An 18,959-nucleotide genomic window follows, 5' to 3' on the forward strand; every position below is an offset into this window, starting at 1 on the left:
AGAGGTTGGAAGTTGCGATAATTGGATGTTAATAATGCCTTTCTTCAAGGCCATCTTTCCGAAGATGTCTACATGGCCCAGCCTCCAGGATTTGTTGATCGAGACAATCCAACACATGTATGCAAATTAAAGAAGGCTATATATGGACTCAAGCAGGCCCCACGACCTTGAACTTTGCCAATTCCTCATTGAGTCTGGGTTCACAAACTCTCATGTAGACACCTCTCTATTCATACTCCACTCAGGTGACACTACTACATATCTACTTGTTTATGTGGATGACATTATCATCACAGGTACCAACAACAACATTATTCAACGGTACATTGACCTTCTGGCACAAAGATTTTCAATCAAGGATCTTGGTACCTTGTCTTATTTTCTTGGCATTGAGGTTCTCACCACTCCATCTGGTCTATTACTTACTCAAAAGCGCTACATCACTGATCTTCTTGTCCGGACAAAAATGTTTGGTGCAATACCTGTTGCTACACCACTTGCTACAGATGGAAATCTCACACTTCATTCTGGTACAGCTCTGACTGATTACACAGAATATAGAACAATTGTTGGCAGTCTACAATATCTTTGCCTCACTCGCCCAGACATAGCCTATGCTGTTAACAAGCTTTCCCAATTCATGCATCGCCCGACATCTTAACATTGGAATGCTGCAAAACGACTGCTTCGATATCTGTGTGGCACACTGACTCATGGATTATTTCTTCATAAAGAAAATCCACTTTCTCTTCATGCCTTCTTAGATGTAAATTGGGCTGGCAACAAAGATGACTATACCTCTACGAGTGCCTATATTGTCTATCTTGGTTGTCACCCTATTTCTTGGGCATCCAAGAAACAACGTACAGTTGCTCAGTCATCCACAGAAGCTGAATATCGATCAGTTGTCGCTACTGCTTCAGAAATCAATTGAATTTGTTCCCTTCTAACAGAGCTTGGCGTCACTCTCTCTACACCTCCTGTTATCTTTTGTGACAATGTTGGTGCCACCTATCTTTGTTCTAATCCAGTCTTTCATTCATGCATGAAACATATGGCAATTGACTATCACTTTATTCGGGATCAAATTCAATCAAGCGCTCTTCGTGTTACTCATGTTTCCTCAGTAGATCAACTTGCTGACGCTCTTACCAAACCGCTTTCACGAAGCCGCTTCCAAGAATTAAGGGTCAAGATTGGCGTTTCCTCCGGAGCTCCATCTTGAGGGGGCATATTAGAGAATTAACTACAACAGATTTTTAGCACATTTTAAATTCTTGTAATTAGTTGTAATCCCCTATATATATATATATATATATATATATATTCATTCTTAATCAATAGAAAAGTTAAGCCATATTCCTCTCCATATTTCAACATAGAGATCAAGAGTCATGCTGGGCTTACAGAAATAGGGACATGCCAGGCCGCACACATACGTGGGCCCACATATATATATTTTTAAAATACATGTGGGGCCCCTGCACAGTGAGTGACCCTGTAAAACATCTGTGAGCCAACCCCTGTACACTGGGCATTACTCAGAGATCAATCACATTTTTGTGCATTCCACACATTCAAGTACATGTGTCTATCCGACCAAATCGCTTTATAGCTTTCCTTTCTAGAAATCAGTTTAAGTGGATGTTTGATAGAGATTAAAATTAGATTTTTCAATAAATTGTGATAGACTTTTAAAAATGTGTGATTGAAAAGTTGTAGGATCCATGAAAAATGTGATTAATATTGACTGTTTGACTTTGACTTAGATTAAAATAAGCTTTTAATCCAAACAAAATATACTCTAAATTCTAGAACGACCCTGTGGACCTGATGGCTTGCACTTTTCTACATAGATTATCAGCCCAACCCAACAAAAATTGCAACAAAAGCCCATAAGCAACCCGTACACAAAAGTAACTTTTATATAAACTTATTTCTGATATGCTTAAAAGTTAGCCAATATCCTCATAGTTAACGTATACAAAACTAGTTTTCTTTGGCTCTATAAGTACAACTATAGTTCATCTTCTAATAGCATATTCATAATCTTCATTTGCTAGAACCAGAAAACTTCTACAGGCCGCCCACAAAAAAAATGTCGTAATTCGGAATTTCAGAATGCTTGCCATTGCTCTTCATCTTTTAAATTCACTATCTGATCGAAAATTTCCAACTAACTTGAAAAGGCAAGATTCAGTGCTTCACAAACAATAGCCTCAGTATTTGCCTCTCCATGAATACCACTTCAGTTTCAACTAGAACCACAGATGAGGAGTCCCTAAAATTCCTTGTGTCAACCTTGGATCAAACACGTCAAACTAAAAACGCCTTAATGTGTCCAGAATAACTTTGGTAAGCACAACCGACTGCACGGAACGAGCTTCAGTTGGAACTGTTCCACGTAATTTTTGAGATTTCTGCAAAAGATCATTAGCTACGGCTATGGCCGCCATTTCAAATATTGTATTGCATAGACTCTCATGAGAATCCACACGAATTTCCCGCTGTCCACCATGATTTACCAACAATCCATGTTTTCCTGTCACCTCAGTAGGTATGTAAGGAAAATGACGATTTTTGCTAGTATGATATGACAAAGACTTGAGAAGCAATAAGAGGCCACTGGCCTTGCCAATATGTGATGCAGCATGATCTGCTATGGTGGACCTAATACCACTTGATTGAAGCATTGAGTATAAAATAGTCGATGCAGTGTCCTCAGCATAACGTTCCAACTATTCCAAAGTTTCAAGAATATCATTATCTTCTCTATTGGCATCATTAATTCGAGCTTCAACAGATCGTTTCAGCCAGTTCTTGCTGACTTTGTGTTCAGATATTGCATATCCAAGTGCCCGAGTTACTGGATGCTCGATTAAACTATTTGAAAATATCTTGTCAATTGTTTCTTTCCACCATAGAAGGCGCATAAGACCTATTTTAGGATCAGAAGCAACATCCATAGCTCTTGACGTTTCAACGTTAAAAGTACGGAGTGCAAAAGCAGGCTTCCTCATGTTAGGCGGAGGTTCAAGAAGGCAAAGATAGTGATGATAGTCACAATTTTCGTACTTGCTATATACAGTAGGAGAAGGCTGTCCACAGGCCACTAGACGTGGAAGTACCATTCATCAAATTCTTATATATTCCCACCCTGCGGCCAGTAAAAATTAAGCAAATTGTAGAAGTTGAGCAAGAAGAAAAATTGTGGCATGTGCACATTTACTCTTGAATATATATATTTCAAAAAATAAGCCACGGATACCTTTAAATAGTACTCTATTATTAGCCACAAATGATGCTTAATAATACCTATTATATGTGTAGGAAGGATTAGGGTTGGACAAAACTCCCGAACCAAACCGAACCCGACAGTTCTTTTCAAGTTAAATACCCGAGCGAATATTTGAATCAAGAACCGATGGGTATGGTTCGATTCTCGGTTCTAGGCCAAGACCCGAAGAGCCGAATCTCCGTAATTTTTTTAATTAATTTATTTTAAATAAGTAAAATTATTTTATTTTTTTCTAAATAAATTTGTTAATTAGTTAATTTAGTTCAAACCACAAAATATGATTTTCTTATTTCTAGTTTTCAGTTCAAAATCAACTTAATCAAATTGACCTCAATTTTATCCAAATCTTTTATTCTTCTATAGTGTCGTTTCTATCGGAGAAAATTGAATTAAAATTCTACAACATCTCTCTTAATTATTTTGAGCTCGCTATATTTCTCTTTCTGTAATTTTAATAATCAAATTTATGAAGAATTCAGCAAAGAGAGACGTGAAACACATAAGATTGAATTACATTATTTTCTAAGAGCTAATATTGAACATATCATTAATTAAATTAACGTAACTTTGTATATATTAAAAAATTTAATTATAATACGGAACCAAATGGAACGAACCGAATCGAATCCGAACGGTTCCGTAATTAAATTTGGACCCGACAGTTTCACTTATTAAATACCCAAAAATTTTGGATCGATTCGATTCTCGTTAGAATCGAATCGAACCGGACCATATCCAGTCCTAGGAAGGATGCTACTTCAAGAACTAAAAGGCTGAGAGTTTCTAAATGACAAATAAAAGAAACAACAACAAACTAAGCTCTACTCCCTGTAAATTCAGGTCGGCTACATGAATTATTCTGCATCACTCTACTTCATTCATTGCTAAATCTACTAAGATATCTATCCATAGCAACTACAACAAGCTATTACGTTTTTAATTTAGGTCCACTCCACCCTCTTCTAATTTAGTCAACTGAAACTGTGTTGACCATATAAACGAGAGCCTCTATACAGTGAAAAATAATAATTCTAATTCTATTGATTCTACTTCTGCTCATGAATCGTAATGACGTTCTCCAATTGTTTGATTTCACTAGAAAAGATTCCATAATCAGAATTCATGAATTACAGAAGGTTTCATCATGCACTTGATTTACAGTCGGCTTTGTCGAGACCATACATTTTGTTAGTATCAACTATTTCATTAATCACAAAGTGCAGGCGTCAGTCCATTTTCTTTCACTTTCCCATACTACCATAAAATTTCCGCAACAAAAAAAATTAAATTTGCCTAAAACATGCCGAGTTACAAACTATCAGTAATATTGAAAATTTTGTTGAAATCGTGGAAATATCAGTAATTTGATGATAATAAGCATGTTTATAACTCAAGTGAATTCTTAATCAAGCAAATTGTTTATCATTATTGACTTTTCGATCAAGAAACTTCTAAAATGATAAGATCAAAGATTCCTATTTCTTCTTACTTACAAACTTCAGCATGATCTGGATCATAATTTAATCAAACAACAATGAACAAATCTTTTCTTCTATTCAGAAATTAATAAATTTAGTTAACAGTGTGATTCATGTAGCTGGTTCTTCACTATCCAATTTAGCATTCCATCTATGCTCCTTACAATACCCAAATGCTTTGACATTTCTAGTAATTGAACATTGGACAAGTAGCCGGAGCAGGAAATGAGCAAAAACCGAGAAATGAACAAAGATGAGCAACAAATATTTAGCAAAAAAGAGTAAAAATACGATTAAGTACCACATCTTTATATTTTGGTGCAATTCTTCACATTTCCCAAATTCTCAAAACTAACAAAAGCTTATAAATAAGAGCTGGCTTACTGCCGTTTTGGCAAACCCAAAAGTAAGAGTAGACCAGAAAAATCGCTAGAAAATCAATGTTAGATATACAAACTCAGAAAAGAAATTCAAATGGAATTTATGCCAGTTTGAGTGGTCTCATATGTTAAGAGAAGAATGAAAAATTGCCTGATCTTGAAGGACAGCGGATAACCTGATGAAGAAAGCCGAGCTCACCGAACGGAGGATTTGCTGGTTCGTCTGGTTTGATTTTAAACACCAAAGAGTGTTATTCACAAGGAAATATTTTCAATTAGGTCCCTCAGCTTTTTGAAATTTCAAAATAGGTCTCAAATAGTTCATTTATGACAGTAAAGTCCCTATATTTGAATAAAGAAGCCGACAAAGAGTCTAAAACTTCATTAAGTGCTTGTTTGATATAAATTTTATTAATTAATTTTTTGACGATTAGAGATAAAATCGGTCCTATTTGTGAGAAAAAAATTTAAAAATGACATTTGAAATAGTGAAATAACAATCAAAAAATTGATTTTAATTGGATTAAAATCTCTACTAAACATGCTCTAAGTTACGTAATTTGACCATTCTACAAGTGAGAAATTAAAATCAAAGAAGAAAGGAAAGAAAAATTAAGAAAAGCGGCTACAATTTTTTTATCCCAATGAGGCAGGGCTAGGCTCGTGGCCACCCAAGCTACAGGCTGTACTGGTGTGGGACGAACCAAGCTGTGCCAGCCACGAGCTCACTTATATGACTATTTATATAATTTTTACCAGAATAATTGAATCCAACCTCATAAATGCAACATAATGAAAGGAGACAGGCACATATTTGAAAAATTCTGTAACTAATATTTTGGAGTAATGCTATTTAACTCCATTAGAGTTGCAACTATAATCTAGGTGGCATTAATTAATAGATAGAATTAAATAACTCATTTAACCCTCGTTTGTTTCTCATTTTTTGAAGAATAAAATGAAAAATATAGTCATTACGGGCCCTACATAAGAGATAAAAATTCAAATTTGGTGGCTTGATGTGATGGATAACGGTCATATTTTTCATTTTAATGAGAAAATAATAGAAACCAAACAAGGGCTTAATTTCATATTCCATTTAACCTATCATCCAAGGCTACCTAAATTGGGGTTGCAATTCCAGTAAAACTATATAGCATTACTCAATATTTTAACATAAATAACTTTTGGGTATGTTTGATACATGAGAATTGTTCCTAAAAAATGGAAAATCAATTCCAACTTCCATTTTAAGGGTGTTTGATAGCTTTTCTTTTCCATGGAATTACATTTCTTGGTTTCCATGGAAAACCAATTCTCACCTATATGGTAGGAATATGTTTTCCTGGGTATTGTAGCATTTTATTATTATTATTTTTTTGGCAGTGGAAACAAATATAAAGAATTATTGTAAAAAAAATATTTTCTTTTAATTGACAATTTTTATATAAAACAAAGCCAAACGAACTCCAAAAGATAAATGGTTTTCTTTTTTCCTTTTTTTGGCAATAGAAACAAATTTCATCCCTAATACCAGTAAAATATATCCCTTTAATTGACAATTTTTATGTAAAACAAAGTCAAACGAACAAAAAAAAAAAAACACTTTTATTTTAACATTTTTTACATGAAAAAATATATCAATCAAACACAATAATTTAAAATTCGCAGGAAAACAATTTCTAGACAATTCAATTCTCTGAAATTCATTTTTTCTACCCAAATTTCATCTTTACAATCAAACGGACCCTTAAATTACCAACAAAAAATATTGACAGCAGCTTGACTTCAACTTCTAATCTTCAAGTTTTTAGACAAAGTAATGTGCTTGGTCACTATTGTTATTAGTGTAATTATGCTATTTTTACAAAGTGTGTTTACAAATTTGGTTGATTAATAAGTGTTGAAAAAATTCAAGTCATTTATTTTCAATGATTTATAGATCTTTTTTTGAAATGATTGGTGTAGACATTACTTTGCAAATCAACTTTGTACATATAACATAACTCATTTGTTATATCTCATTAGTGTAGAGCCTAAGTAACATAACTCATTAGTGTAGAGCCTAAACCTAAAACTCTCTGGATGAAGGTAATTAGGTTTACAACTACTCAAGCAACCTTTTATTTTTTATTTTTTTTTATTTTTTTGTGACTCAACTTTTAGGGACAAGAGGCTATTGATTTTTTAAAGGAAATTAAACATAGATCAAACATGATGTGAACTTGTAAATTTGTTTTCAATTGCGAGTCAAAGAAGTCAACCAGACGTACTAATAACAAATGCAATATTTTTTAGGACCATTCTTTGGGTACATAATGGACACCATAATGGTGTCCATAATCTCGAGATGGCACCTCCTCCATCCAATAGGGGGCGCCACCTCGACATAATGGTGTCCATTATGTAAACTTAGAATATTCGTATTTTCTATTAAGAACATTTTCAAGAGACTTTTTAAACATAAGATCTTCTCAATTTTAAAGAGTCGACCCGTACAATTTTGCTCTAAAACACTCTTTAAATTAATGCGTTCGGACTATTTCAATTTTCAATATAGAAAAATAATATAATAATTTAGGGGGAAACTAGTGAAAATAAAAGACAAAGGAAAATAATAAATACCTTTTAGGAGCAAAAATTATGTGATAAAAATAAAGAGTCTCTTGGAGCACTTAAAATTTATAGATACTCTCTAAATTATTAAATATATTTTTTAAAAATAAAGAGTAAGATGTTTTAATAACAAAATTTTTAATTTTTGAAGTCTCTTGCGTGTCATGCTCCACTCAATATTCTTATAGGCCTTGCTCCAACTCGGATTAACCCTTTCCCTTCTACTCTTCAATTTGAAAATACAAATACAGAATTGTCGAAAAATCAGCAATTTTATTGGCCAACGAAGCCAAGGTGATGCAATATTAAAGAGAGATTATGATATTTAATTTCCAATTTTGATATTTATTTTAGGAAACATCATAAGCATTTTTATTTCGTTGATATTAGAATAATTTCCTGCTTAAATTAGTATAAGTTCAAACCCTATATAAAGGGGTCTTCTGCATTGTAATAAATAAACTTTTGATGATGAAATAAATTGATTTATCTCCATAATTTCTATCTTCTCCTCTTCCCCTCTTCTTTTCTCTTTCCCCTTTATCTTCTTCTCTCCCCTTTCCCCTTCTCCTACAATTCTCACATAACATCCGACGTGAATTTGGTATCAGAGCTTAAATCGTTTTTGAGTTAATTGTTCCAATGATCACTGAACTTAGGTCATTGTCTTTGATTGGCCACTGAACTTTAAAATATCGAATTTTGACCCCTGAACTTTGAAAAAAGTCGAGTTTTGGCCACTGAACTTAGGTTAATGTCTTTGATTGATCACTGAACTTTAAAATGTCAAGTTTTGGTCACTAAATTTTGAAAAATATAGAGTTTTGGTCACTGAATTTAGACTCATGTTTTCGATTGCTCACTAAAGTTTAAAAATGTCAAGTCTTAGAGCATTTAAAATTTATAGATACTCCCTAAATTGTTGAATAAGCTCTTTAAAAATAGAGAGTCTCTTAAAAATGTTTTAATAACAAAATTTTAAGTCTTTGAAGTCTCTTGCTTGTCATGCTCCACTCAATATTTTTATGGGCCTTGCTCCAACTCGATTAACTCTTTCCCTTCTACTCTTCAATTTGAAAATACAAATACAAAATTGTCGAAAAATTAGCAATTTTATTGGCCGACGAGGCCAAGGCCAAAGGAAACTTAGCATTCGCCGCAGGAAATTTCAACGGCGCCATTTCAGCTAGTTTGACCGACGGGAATATGGGTAGGCATTACACGTTAGTTTTTGACTGTCTTCTGCACCTCATTCATCATTTTTGGGTATGGGGGAGATCTTTTATAGTGTTGATGGATCTAAGCACACGTTTATGCATGTTACAGTGATGAAGGATTAGGGGATGTACTTCATCCACGATATCAATTTATGATCCCGAGCAATTACTAGAGACGAAAGTAACCGGGAAGCCAGTTGGGAACTAAAGTTATTGTGCCGGAGAGCATTTGCGTGCAAAGAGTTTTGACTTCTGAGTTTTGAACATTTGGGGAATTAGGTTTGAAAGCCCTTGTCTTTTGTTGTTTCTCGTATAAATCTAGAGTGCTTGATGTGCTTATATTTTGAAGCACCTCTCTTTCGCTCCGTCCATTCATTAGTAAAGAGTTGATATTACTATTACAAACACATGGGAGTAAAACTTACCTTCAAAAAGAATGAGAAAGATTCAGCTTTTGGCTGTCCTCAGAGTCTGATTTTTGGTTATCCGATCACAATCAAAATTATGCATCTACTTATCGTATTCTATGCAATAGACAAAGTTTTTACAACGACACACATAAATGCAATGAACAAGCAAGCACAGTTTTCAGAATTCTTTTATTTCTTTACCCAAATTAGATTTACCCTTTGGTACAAAAAATTGAGTTATCTTTGCGTAAAAATAATGTTTTAGTGTTTATCACTACATAGGTACATTAAGCAGCAACAGCATCCTCTTTGTGGCAAGTTGGTTTTGAATATGTCGAGGGACAACATCAAATTTTGCCAAGTGCATGGTGTAGGAAGCACAGCCTTTTGTCATCCCTCTTAGAGTACTCACGTACTGGAACATCTCAGCCAGAGGCACCAAAGCATTAACCACATGCATTGATGATTAGTCAGACAATCGATTACTAAGGAACTAGAAATGAGTTTATATGGTGGGTCGAAACTAACTTGAAATAAAGATGTAACAACAATTTCTAAACGGTCTAATTGAAGCCACATGGGCAGTTCAGGACCATATCTTGGGCAATATTTTCATGAGTTACGCTACATGTATAGTTAGTTAGACAGAAAACTCAACAGATGATGATGCATGGATTTTGGCCCTTGATATCATCATCAGTCAACAAAGGTGTAGACATCAACTATACAAATAGCTTAATTGTATTTTCATTTTAGAACACAACATGACATACAGTCACCTGGCCCCATTGTATCTTTAAGAAAATGAAAAAGGAAAAAAGAACAGATGCAATGGACATTGATGGGAGTAGTATGCAAAATCTTTCCAAGGCTCAAGTCACAGAAGAAATATAGAAACTAGGTTTAGGTACATAGGTGGTCACTCAACTTGTATAGAATTTCATTGTCAGTCATGAAACTTTAGTGTTTCAAATTGGTTACTGAATTTAAACTTTATTACTATTTGGTCACTTATATCTGTATCATTAGTTTAACTAACATAAATAATGATGTGGAATTCTATTTTTGTGCCACCTAGGCTTTCATGTCATCTTTTCTGTCAGTCAAATAAAACATCGAAGGAATGGTCAAATTGTAACAAAATTTCAAGTTTAGCAACCTAACTATATCAGAGTTTAATTTCATCAATCAACTTGGAATCAGATGAAATTAATGACAGGATGAATATTTCACCAAAAGTTCAAAGATCATTAGTGCTTCTAACCTGCATAAAACAATTTTCATCGATCAACTTGGAATAAGATAAAATTAGTGAGAGGATGAAAATTTCACTAGAAGTTCAATGACCATTAGTGCTTCTGACCTATATAAAATATGAGCTCTAATTGTCATTCCCAGGAAATGCAAAAGTAAAAGAAAAAATGAAGTCTGCATATTATGCGTATCGGTATTTCAAGTACCTTGAGGCCACCAGGTTTGTATCCAAAGCTGTGGATTTGGCCTCTCCTCGAGTTAAGATCTCCAATCACATCACCTAAATGTTCTTCAGGGGTGACAACGTCAACCTTCATAATCGGTTCGAGCATTTGGGGACCCGCTTTCCTCATCACTTCCCAGAAAGCTCCTCTGGCGACCAGTTGAAAAGCCAAAACACTAGAATCGACTCCACGGTAAGAACCATCGATTAATACCACACGAACATCTACAACAGGATAGCCAGCCAGAACTCCATTGCTCATACATTCTTCCAATCCTTTTATCACACTGGGTATATATTCTTTCGGAACTACTCCTCCCTTGATCTTACTTTTGAACTCATATCCACCACCTGCTTCCATGGGCTCGAACCTTATAGTGACATCAACAAACTATCTAGACCCACCAGATTGCTTCTTGTGAACGTACTTCACTTCATTAACCTTCAAAATGCTTTCCCGATAGTTGACTTGTGGTGCACCAACATTGGCCTCCACCAGTAAGTGGTATGCATGATAAGTTAGTGCAAGTAATAAGTTGGATGAAAACAATATTTTAATTCATTACATCCCGAGAAATATCAAGTTGGTAAACTACAACATATTAAAGATAGGAGTGCAAAAGAAAAGGTAGTACTTATTGATTTGAAACTAGCCAATATTTCAGATTCACATATTATTGCAGCAATAAAATGGATTACAATTGTTATACATTTTTCTAGAAATAAAGTGTCAATTAGCCAAGTAATACAGTTCTTTGATCGCATAAGAATAAAATCTAGCGAAAATGATTCCTGAAGAGAGATTTGCCACGTGTGCATATTTCATGTGTAACTGGAAGTAGGGTTATCAAGTGAAGTGTCCATATTATAATGAATTTGGTGTACATGTTTATGAGAGTGTGTGGCAGGAATGACAAGGCATAAATTGGCATATTACGTATATTGCTAAATTACAGACAAAACCACTAGAGAAGCTCATAGAATGGAAATTACATACCTTGAATTCCCTATTGAACCTATCAAAAATTATCTCAAGGTATAATTCTCTCAATCCTTCAATAATTGTCTGGTTGATTTCTTCATCTTGAGCAAGTTTAACTAAACCAGCTGACATCTTATCACATCAGCTTTAGTTTTGGGTTCAATGGCAACCTTAATCACAGGATCTGGGAAATCCATCCGTTTAAGCACAACAGGCTTATCGGGATCACACAATGTTTCTCCGGTAATTGTATCCTTCAAACCTGCAAGAGCTTCAATATCTCCAATTAATGAGATTTTGACATCCTCTCGACTGTTTGCATGCATTTTAAGAAGTCGACCAATTCTCTCTTTCTTCCTTTTGTTTGAATTTAGTACGTAAGACCCTGTAGTAAGCTTCCCTGCGTATACTCGGACAAATGTTAGCAAACCACAAATGGATCGCTCATGATCTTGAAAGCTAATACGGCAAAAGGTTCATCATCACCGGCGGTTCTTTCGATTGTCAACTCTGGATCATCAGGGTCAGTTCCTTTCATTGTTGGCAAGTTAATGGAAGAGGGCAACTAATCCACAACTGCATCGAGCAATGGTTGAACCCCCTTGTTCTTAAAAGCCGAGCCACATAGAGCTGGAACAAAACCGCCAGAGATAGTTCCCAACCTAATCAATTTCTTAACCCTCTAAATAGTTCTCCATAGCTTCATCATCCAACTCGACAATCAATTTTCCCTATGCTCTCGAGCCAACTCTTTAAGATCAGCCGGAATGTCCTCGTATGTAAATTTTGCACCCAATTCTTCCCCAAACCAATTAATTGCTTTCATCTTCACAAGATCAATAACTCCTTGGAAATTGTCTTCAGCACCAACTGGAATTTGAAGTACAAGTGGTTTTGTTCCCAAGTTTGTCACAATCATGTCCCTTGTTCGAAAGAAATTTGCTCCCAGACGATCCATTTTGTTAATGAAACATATTCTTGGAACACCATATTTATCAGCCTGCCTCCAAACAGTTTCAAATTGAGGCTCCACACCAGCTACAATATCAAACAAGCGTATTGCACCATCTAAAGCCCTTAGAGCACGCTCTACTTCAAGGGTGAAGTCAACATGGCTGGGGGTATCGATTATGTTAATACGATGGTTATTCCAAAATGCCGTAGTTGCAATAGAAGTAATTGTTGACCTCGCGAATTGGACCTTCACGTGGCCAACTGGGAGCCACTCCACGTGTTCCTCCCTGCACACAACAACGCACGGTCAGGAGCATACGGTCGGAACCAACGGGTGCCGCATACACTCCGACGGTCAAGTTAGTGGTCGATGATCGTAACGGTGCCAAAATTATGCAAGAGAGTGGGGAGGAGAATATATAATGTTTGAATGTGGAGAGCTTAGTTTAGTATCAGTTTTATTACCTTTATCTCTTGCCAAACCGTGAGTATTTATGAACGAGGATCACTGTTGGATGTGGGACACGTGTATGCATCTGATGGCATGAGACATCTACTCGTAGGCGTTAATCAACCGCGTTTAGAGTGCACGAGTTATCAATTCTCCTGAGTTGAGTTGACATAAAGTTGATGTCACATCACCTAGACCCATGGAAATGTCACATCCATGGAGGATCCTGACATAGATATTGTAGAATCCCAAATAATTCTAGACACCTTAGTGGCACTAAAATATGAATATTGGATGACTAAATTATACTTCAGATTTTTAGTCTCATTTGAGACCCATTTTCGACATAGGAAACATTCGATTTGGAAAATGATATCTGAATGAAAGTTGTAGCTCTTTGAGTTAGCTTTTCAATGCACTTTGAATTACCTTAATCGGATATCAGGAGAAGAAGTTATAATAGAAACACTGAAAGCTGTACAGTGTCAACCAGACTACAACCGGTCGATCGAAACTGCCTGAAATGAAAATTCTCATTTTTCTCTATGATTTAATTTCATCAATTATTTTCTCAAAGGGCCACCCACTTTTTTGGCAATAAAAACCCCACTAAATTGAAGTATTTAACCTCAAACTTAAATGACACTCATGTTTTCTCTCTTAAATGAAATTTGATCCTTCATTTGCTTTAAGTTATGGGATATTTACCTATAAATAGAGACATCATTTCACTCATTTTGTCTCACACCAAAAGCAAGAGCTTTTACATACTAAAGAAAGAGTTTCCAAGAGAGAAAAAAGAGGGAGGAAAACTATTTTTTCTAGAAATTTAAAAAGTGTTTTCAAGCATCAATTCTCAACGATTTTCAAACATCCAAGGAGTGCATTTCTTTCAACATCCAAGTTTCATCGAAGTTTTCAATCCAAGTTCTCAAAGTTTCAAAAGCATCAATCAAGGTAGGTAGAGGTGCAATGTGTTTAATCGTGTTAAGTTATAAGTTTCGATTCATGTTAATGTTTGTATGTCAAATGGTACTCCGGTACAGCATATCAAGGTAGGTAGAGGTGCAATGTGTTTAATCGTGTTAAGTTATTAGTTTCGATTCATGTTAATATTTGTATGTCAAATGGTACTCCGGTACGGCATACCCCTCTATATTGAAGAAATGTTCATATATCAAATGGTGTCCTCGAGTACGGCATACCCCTTTATGTCAAATGGTGCCTCCGGGTACGGCATATATGAAAAGTTATAAAGTTAATCTTTTGAAATGTATAGCTTGATCACGAATGCACCTATGACACCTATTGAGTTTTTCAACTCACGGGTTTAATCCCATTTCTACAGATTGAAGGAATTCTACCTCGAGCATGGATGGAGGAGAAGATAGAGAGTGATGCAACGAGCCCATGGAAATCCGGTGAATAAGTGATTTGGATTTATTTTTATGAAATGTTTTCCAATGTTATTTCTTTAAAGTTTTGAATAACGCAGAATGCGAGAACAAGTTATGTTTTCTTCAATAAATTACATTTGTTTGTTTTAAAAAATGATTCAGTGTTTTTGTTTAAAGTATTTGAAGTATTGTTATTTAAATTATTATTCGAAGATGTAAGCTTCCACTAAAATGTATACACTTGTTGTTAAACCACCGGTTAAGCTAAGAAAGTAAGTAGTGTTTCGGTCCACTAGGGGTCGGAGTGTTACAGCATGGTATCAGAGCAAGGTTTAGCCGGTTCTGTACACCAAGTATGTTTTTTTTAAAAAAATTAAAGGAAAATGAAAAGTTTAAGGTATTCCATGGCATCGTGCATCCATCCATCAATCTTATCTTATGGCCCAGGTATATTCATGTTTAAAGTTAATGATTATGTTTATGTTATGATGCTTTGATATGATTTAGAGATGTGTTATTTAAATATATGTAATGGACTTGGGCAAAAGCTAAGGGTTTAAAGGGAATTGCATGATATGAAAGTTTAAATAACTGCATGTTTTCTTTAAGCAAAGAAAAAGTATGATGTATGTAAAAATGCAACAAATATGGTTCGTAGAACGGCTAGGGCATATAGAGAAGCATTGAACCGTAGAATAGCTATTCATTCCTATGAAAACTATGTAACTGATCCGACCCAACCGCTTAGCGAACATGTGTATGACATTTATGAGAGATGCATGATGACGGTTAATGCTGGTATGGAGATCACGCATCTTGAGGCCATAAATAACCTCATACACTCCCTCCCACCTCAATGAGGAGATATGGGAGTCACGGTTAGGGATGAAATGTTAGAAAGCAACCCAAACCTGTTCGAGTTTGAGAGGTATTGCCATGCCCTGATTGATTTGTGGGATGATGTAATCCATGAAAAGCCTGAGAAGGAACCTTTGGCTGAGGAAGAAGATCCCGAAGAAGAACCCGAAGATGATTTAGAGAATGATCCTGAGCCTGAGCCACAGGTTGAGATGGACATAGAGTCCGGACCTGAGGCGGAAGACTCTTCCGAAGATGAAGCTCCACCAAAGAAGATCCGTAGAACTTATAGGGATTAGATTTAAATCCTTGTAATAGCTTCCCTTATATCAAGAAATAAAATACTATCTTCTTTGCTTTAGTATTCGAAGAATGAAACTAATAAGAACCATATGTTTTGTCTAAAGGAAATGGCCCACGCAAACCAAAACTTGATAAGAGACCTCCTCCGAGCGGTTCAAGACCTAGGTAGGCAAAACCCGAACCAAGCTCAACCCCTACCACTAGCTCCTAATGTTCAAAACCATACTTTAGTGGTCGAGCAATTTCGAAGGCACAAGACCCCTACCTTCAACGGAGTAGTTGATCCACTTGCAGCCGAGGAGTGGCTTCACATAATACTAGGCATAGATTGGTTAGGTTATAATTACGCCACCATCCGATGTAAGGAAATGGAAGTATCATTTCAGAAACCAAGAGAGGAACCATTTTCGTTCCTTGGAATGATACTTTAGTGGTCGAGCAATTTCGAAGGCACAAGACCCCTACCTTCAACGGAGTAGTTGATCCACTTGCAGCCGAGGAGTGGCTTCACAAGTTGGAGCGTATATTTCGATTGATAGGATGCATGGACGCTCAGAAAGTCCAGTGTGCTAAGGTCATGTTCTCCGATGATGCAAGTCACTGGTGGGACTCAATGTCAAGGACAAGGACCCCTGAGCAACAAGCAGAATTGACTTGGGAGTAATTCAAAGGGGAAGTAATGGACAAATACTTTCCCCAGTCCTTGAGGGATCACAAAGAAAGTGAATTCCTCCAACTCAAGCAAAAGACTATGTCCCTGACTGAGTATGAGAGGAAGTTTGATGTTTCCAGAAGATCTATCTGGTATTCCACACGATAGACAAGTGGAATTCACCATAGACCTAATTCCCGGGACGGCACCAGTATCTAAGGCCCCATACCAAATGGCCCCAAAGGAACTACAAGAATTAAGGAAGCAGTTGCAAGAACTCCTAGATATGGGCTTCATACGACCAAGCGTATCTCCATGGGGTGCGCCAGTGTTGTTTGTAAAGAAGAAAGATGAAAGCATGAGGATGTGCATCGATTATAGAGAGATAAATTGATTAACCATCAAGAATAAGTACCCACTCCCGAGGATCGAGGATCTGTTAGATCAACTGAAAGGAGCTAAGGTATTTTCCAAGATCGACTTACGATCGGGATACCATCAACTGAAAGTAGAGACAAAGGATATACCTAAGACAGCTTTTAGAACTCGATATGGACACTACGAGTTTACGGTGATGCCGTTTGGGCTAACCAATGCACCTGCAGTGTTCATGGACCTGATGAATCGAGTGTTTCATCAATACTTGGATAAGTTTGTCATAGTCTTCATCGATGACATTCTGATATATTCTAAGAGTAAGGAGCAACATGAAGAGCACTTGAGAATAGCCTTAGAGGTATTACGCAAGGAGAAGCTGTATGCCAAATTCAAGAAGTGCAAGTTTTGGCTTGAACGAGTTGGATTTCTTGGACATGTAGTTACTACCCAAGGGATTGAAGTAGATCCAGCAAAAGTAGAAGCAGTAACCAACTAGAAAGCACCAACAAATGCTGGTGAAGTACGGAGTTTTTTAGGATTGGTTGGATATTATAGGAGATTCATAGAATGATTCTCCAAAATAGCTGGACCAATGACGCAGCTTACAAGGAAGGGAGTAAAATTCCAATGGACGGAAAAATGCGAACAAAGTTTTCAAGAACTTAAGCAGAAGTTGATATCAGCACCTGTATTAACAATACCTGAAGGTACGGAAGGGTTTATTATATACAACGACGCATCTAAGCAAGGATTGGGATGTGTACTAATGCAGAATGAAAAAGTGATAGCCTATGCTTCAAGATAATTGAAGAAACATGAGCAAAACTACCCGACGCATGATTTAGAACTTGCAACGGTAGTACAACCTTTGAAGATATGGCGACACTACTTGTATGGACGGAAGTGTGATATCTACATAGATCACAAAAGTCTCAAGTATTTATTCACACAGAAGGAATTGAATATGCGACAAAGACGATGGTTGGAATTGGTGAACGATTACGACTGCACTATTCACTACCATCCGGGTAAGGCTAATGTTGTGACTGAAGCTCTAAGTAGAAAATCAATGGGACAATTGACGTCACTACCCACCTTTCAAGTGGAGTTAGTCAAGGACTTGAAAAAGTTGCAGATCGAAGGGGCTACCACACCAGGACAAGTTACTGCTCGTCTAGCAGCTTTAATAATTCGACCTACTCTTAGAGATCGAATTATAGAAGCACAAAATAAAGACTCATTTTTGCAAAAGATTAAGAATGAAGTTGGTACCGATAAGAAAAAGGACTTTGGAGTAGCTGAGGATCAGGCACTGATATTTAGAGGAAGAATTTGCGTGCCTAAGGATGAAGCCTTGAGAAACGAGATATTGAAAGAAGCTCATTCCACCCCGTACACCGCACATCCCGGGGGTACGAAAATGTATCGAGATCTTCGAGATACATTTTGGTGGAGAAATATGAAAAGAAGTATAGGGTTGTACGTGCAGAAGTGCATGGTATGTCAACAGGTTAAGGCAGAACACCAAAAACTAGCTGGATTGTTAAATCCACTAGATATACCTGAATGAAAATGGGAAAATATCACGATGGACTTTGTGGTTGGATTCCCGAAGTCAGCAAGAGGAAATAATGCTATATGGGCAGTAGTGGATCGACTAACGAAGTTAGCTCATTTTCTTCCAGTGAAAATGACATTCAGTTTAGACCAATTGGCACAGTTGTACATTAAAGAGGTTGTGAGATTACACGGTGTCCCTGTATTCATTGTGTCTGATAGAGACCCAAGGTTCACGTCCAAATTTTGGAAAAGTCTACAAGGAGCTATGGGAACGAAGCTGAACTTTAGTACAGCATATCACTCTCAGTTCGATGGTCAGTCTGAAAGGACCATCCAAACTTTGGAAGATATACTGAGAACATGTGTTTTGGATCTAGGAGATAATTGGGAGTCATACTTACCTCTAGTAGAGTTCGCTTATAATAACAGTTTCCAAGCAACTATTGGAATGGTACCATACGAAGCTCTCTATGGTAGAAGATGTAGATCTCCTGTTCATTGATATGAAGTCGGAGAGAAGAGAGTTTTGGGACCAGAAATGGTTGAAA

At 36.3% G+C, this 18,959-nt stretch overlaps 2 pseudogenes; both read right to left on the reverse strand.

Moving 5' to 3' along the window:
* Positions 1 to 2,219: 2,219 nt before the first annotated feature.
* On the reverse strand, positions 2,220 to 3,135 carry LOC111393201 (annotated as a pseudogene).
* A 6,023-nt stretch (positions 3,136 to 9,158) lies between these two features.
* Positions 9,159 to 13,155, reverse strand: LOC111394030 (annotated as a pseudogene).
* Between the last annotated feature and the right edge of the window lie 5,804 nt (positions 13,156 to 18,959).

The sequence above is a fragment of the Olea europaea genome, chromosome 4 (genome assembly GCF_002742605.1).
Source record: "Olea europaea var. sylvestris chromosome 4, O_europaea_v1, whole genome shotgun sequence".
NCBI lineage: Eukaryota > Viridiplantae > Streptophyta > Magnoliopsida > Lamiales > Oleaceae > Olea > Olea europaea.